Source organism: Pteropus alecto, unplaced genomic scaffold (genome assembly GCF_000325575.1).
Source record: "Pteropus alecto unplaced genomic scaffold, ASM32557v1 scaffold48, whole genome shotgun sequence".
Taxonomy (NCBI): Eukaryota; Metazoa; Chordata; class Mammalia; order Chiroptera; family Pteropodidae; genus Pteropus; species Pteropus alecto.
Window position 1 is genome coordinate 2,129,964 of NW_006442110.1, and position 4,758 is coordinate 2,134,721.

A 4,758-nucleotide genomic window follows, 5' to 3' on the forward strand; every position below is an offset into this window, starting at 1 on the left:
GAGGTTTCTGTTTTTTTTTTTTTTTTTTTGATTTTCTGAGACTTGCTTTGTGGCCAAGTATGCAATAAATGTTTGGAAATGTTCCATGTTTGCTTCACAGGAGTATGCGTTTTCTAATGTTGGTTGTAGGGATCTAGTTGGAGTCATTGAATCAAGCTTATCGATTGTGTTATTTATGTCTTCTATATATTTTGCCTTTTTGGTCTCTCTGTTACTGAGAAAGATGTATTAAAATCTATTATGATTTCACATTCGTCAGATTTCTCCATGTATTTCTGACAATTTTTGCTTTATATATTTTGAGACTGTATAGATGTGTCTAGAATTGTATTTTCCTGGAGAAGTATTCACTTTATTGTTTTATAGTAATCCTCATTACCCTAAGAATACTTTTAATCTATAATGCATTTTGTCTGATATTTATTTAGCTACACTAACTTTATTTTCAGTTAACCTTTGTCTGATATATCTTTTCCCATCTTTCTACTTTCAAACTTTCTGTATATTTATGTTCCACACGTGTGTTTTATAGGAACATGTAGCTAGATTTTGTTGTTGTTTCATACAATATGACAGTCTCTATCTTAATTGGCAAATAATCCATTTGCATGTGTTGTGGCTATATTTTTATGTAATATATGATAATATATTTTTATTAATTTCTACCATCTTATTTTGTGCTTTCTATTGATTCTACTTTTTTCTGTGCCTTTTTCTCCATCCTTTCCTTCAATTGGATTGATTAATTTTTCTTTATTCACCATTTTAAAATACTGATTTGAAATTTATGGCTTCTTTTTCTATGCTTTTGGGGTTCCTCTTTAAAGTTTTACACACTCCACAAAAATAAGACTTTTGTAAATTAGTTTAATCACATAATTCCATTTCTGTCTTATGTGTAATTGTTGCCTTTTTAGTTAAATCTTGTTTTTAAGCCTTCCCCAACTCTTTCATATATATATATATACATATATATGTATGTATACACACACACATATGTATATATATACATATATGTATATATACGTATATATGTGTATATATGTATATATACATATATACGTATATATACATAATACGTATATGTACATATATATATACACATATATATACGTATATACATGTGTGTATATATACACATATATATATACACATGTATATACGTATATAAACATGTGTATATGTGTGTGTGTGTGTGTGTGTGTGTGTGTGTGTGTATACTATGCTGGTTAGATTTACCAATGTGCTCACTACAGTCATGTGCCACTGTGCCACTTAATGACATTTCGGTCAACGATGGACCACATATATGACAGTGGTCCCATAAGATATAATGGAGCTGAAAAATTCCTATCGCTTAGTGGCATTGTAGCCATTGTAATGTCACCCACGTGTTTGTGGTGATGCTGGTGTAAACAAACCTACTGCACTGCCAGTCATATCAAAGTATAGCACATCCAGTTATGTATAGTGCATAATACTTGATAATGATAATAAACGACTATGTTACTGGTTTAAACGACTATGTTACTGGTTTATGTATTTACTATACTATACCTGTTATCATTAGAGTATACTCTCTGTACTTTTTTTAAAGTTTGCTGTAAAACTATGCTATGTTCCACCAGCAGCAGCCTCATACATCTCGCGTTTACCCCATCTTTTGATTGCATCTATTTCTCTTGTGCTTGATTTAATCTCATGTTGTTTTGTACAATAACATTATGTACAGGCTCGTAGCCTAGGAGCAATAGGCTATACCATATAGCCTAGGAATGTAGTAGGCTACGCCATCTAGGTTTGTATAAGTGCACTCTGTGATGTTCACACAGTGACAAAATCACCCAATGAAGCCTTTCTAGAAATATATCCCCATTGTTAAGTGGCACATGACTGTAGTATCTTTGTTTACTATTTTTTCCTTGTCTCTTCCTCCCTCCTCTGGGTTCAGTGTTTTTCTCTCTGAAGTATGACTTTTTAAAGTTCTTTCAGCAAGAATATGTTAGAAGTAAATGCTTTCAGTTATATGAAAATTTCTTATTTTTTGCTCACTCCTGAATTATATTTAAACTGAGTAGTGAATTCTAAATTATGTTGTTGTCTTTTGCACTTTTCGTATTTTATTCCATTGTCTTCTGACTCTCGTTGCTTCTGTAGAAAAGTCTGCTGTCAGTCTCGTTATTATTCTTCTGCATTTGATTTGTCTTTTCTGTCTGGCTGCTTTTACGATCATCCCTTTGTCTATGGTATTATGAAGTTTCACTGCAATGTGCATAGGTGTGAACTTATTTTTATTTACCTTTCATAAAACTCATGATTCCTAATTCTGAGGTATCATGTCTTTATACAAGTCTGGAAAACGACCATTTGATCATTTAACATTGCCTTTCCCCCTTTATATTTCTTCTTTGTAGAATTCATATGTGAACATGTTCAGAACTCTTCATTCTATCCTCTGCCTCTCTTAGCCACTCTTCCATATTTTGTATTTTTTTTTAGACCTTTCTGTTTTATTCTAGGTCCTTTTATATTCTATTTGGTAGATTTATATTCTATTTCACTCCCAAATCTCTCTTCTTTCTCTCTCTAATCTGCTGTTATACTGTTAACTTCAGTTATTGTATTTTTTATTTTAAATGAATCTGCCTCATCCTTTTAAAAAATCACATGTTCTCATATATTCAATTCCTTATGTCTTTAATTATTTTAACCATACTTACTTTTTAGTATTTATCTGATAATTCTGCTCTCCGCTATTCTTTATTTCATCTGATGGCTTTCACTCATGGTAGACTGATTCATCATATATTTTGTTATTTTGTATGGTGAGCTCATGAAAAGTCAGGTTTCATCAGCGGAATTCTGTGTGGTTTGACTGTTTTTCAACAGAGTACTTTCTCAGCTCTCTCTTTCCTGTGTCTGGCATTGAGTAGGAATCATATATGTCTTGATTGAATGGGTGATTTCACGGATGAACAGATGGGTGCTAGCCACTGCTCCGATGTCAGTAAGCATTGTTAGGATAGACTGGGGGTCAAAGAGCCATGCCTCTACAGGGAAGATGGATTTAGGGACAGTGGTGTGCTTGAGCAGGCTCGGACCAGAGAATCTCTTGTGAGCATGTCTTCCCACCTCTATATTCAGCGATCTTATGTTTGTAGTTTGTCATTGGCCTAGGTGAGATTATTATCACCATGAAATTAAGAAACACTAAAAATCGGTGATGCCCCCCTCCCCCAAGAGCTGGTTCTTAAACATTTACCAGCCCACTACTGACTGGGGGCAATGAAAATATGTAGAAAAGTGAACCTAAACCAGCCTATATAGAATAAGACCTGTGGTAAGTGAAATAAAAAGTCTGAGTTGGAGAAACCTATCACTCTAGGACTGTGGTGCTCAGTGACAGAAGTTACCCTTGACTTTCTCCCAGATTTGGAAAGGATCAGTATCAGGAGAAGCTGAGAAATCAACACTAGCTCTAGTGAGCAAAAGTGGAAACGAGCAGGGGGCACCCGGATTTGAACCGGGGACCTCTTGATCTGCAGTCAAATGCTCTACCCCTGAGCTATACCCCCTGATGTAAGCTGGGGCCTAAGTAATACCTTTCACCTGTGTGGCCATGCCCAGTATGCCTATAAATTTTTGCCACTGATGTTCATTTGGGCTGGGCCTCCTGGAAGCTGCCAAGCCTGCCTCACTGCAATTCTCTCTCTCTGATGCGAAACAAACAGGTTCCCCTAGCTGTAGCTGCTTGCCTGCCCTTCCTGGAAAAGCACCAACACTGATGTTTATAGCTGGACGGGGCTTCAGAGTCTCTAGTCTGTGTCCTTCACAGTGGACATCCGAAAACAGATTCAAGGCTACCGAGCTCCTTGTCGCTAGGGTCAGGACTTGAATCCACTCTTCTTGACTTTGGGTTTAGTTCCCTACTACTAAGCCAATGACTATCTTATCTTCCTCTTGTCCCTACCTACCATCAGTCAAAGTATGTAAAGGCTACATAAGTGGAGCCATCTGAATAGATTTATGCAGACTCGAGATGATCATAGGGACTAGAATGTGGGCTTAGTAGAACGTGAATGTGCCACGCAGCTCACGGACCACAAGGAAAAGCTACTGTGGGACACCAGGATTGACCGTGTGCATGAACTGGACCCTTCGGGCCTATCCTCAGATTTCCTGTACTCGAGAATCTTCTTGAGCGCTTGTCAAACATGCAGATATGATCTAGGATTAGGAACAAACTCTTTATGGAGCCGCGAAACCCCACTTTGAGAATCACCTGTCATAGATCTACATCCGCTTCCTTTTGCGCCACCTGCAGGAAGACTCGGGTACTGAAACACCCAAGGATGGGGTTAGGCTGGGAATTCTAGCCCTAGTCCCAGGCCCAGCCAGAGCTGGTGGGGAGAGCCGGCATTAAAACCAAGGACCGCCGTCAAACTGCTCATCCTCTGAAATCTGCTCTAGACCAGTGGTCCTTAATTTTAGGGTGCATCAGTATCATTTGGAGAACTTATTAAAACACAGGCGACTGGGTCCCACTCTAAAAGTTTTTGATTAATAAGTTCTCAGGTAATGCTGCTGCTGCTGGTCCGGCCCATAGTTTGAGAACCGCTGCTCTAGACCAACAGACATCTGAGACCAGGCCCTTGCGCAGTGGCAGCCACACCCAAGGCATCTGTTCACTGTTGCCTCTTCTGCACGTTCCACAAAAGCCCAGTGTGCTGGGGTCCCTCCCCCTTTCCTCCCAGTGTC

General features: G+C 38.1%; 1 non-coding gene across 1 annotated transcript; it reads right to left on the reverse strand.

Moving 5' to 3' along the window:
• Positions 1–3,503: 3,503 nt before the first annotated feature.
• TRNAC-GCA lies at positions 3,504–3,575 on the reverse strand. Its single transcript has one exon. It is a non-coding gene; the product is annotated as a tRNA-Cys (tRNA).
• Between the last annotated feature and the right edge of the window lie 1,183 nt (positions 3,576–4,758).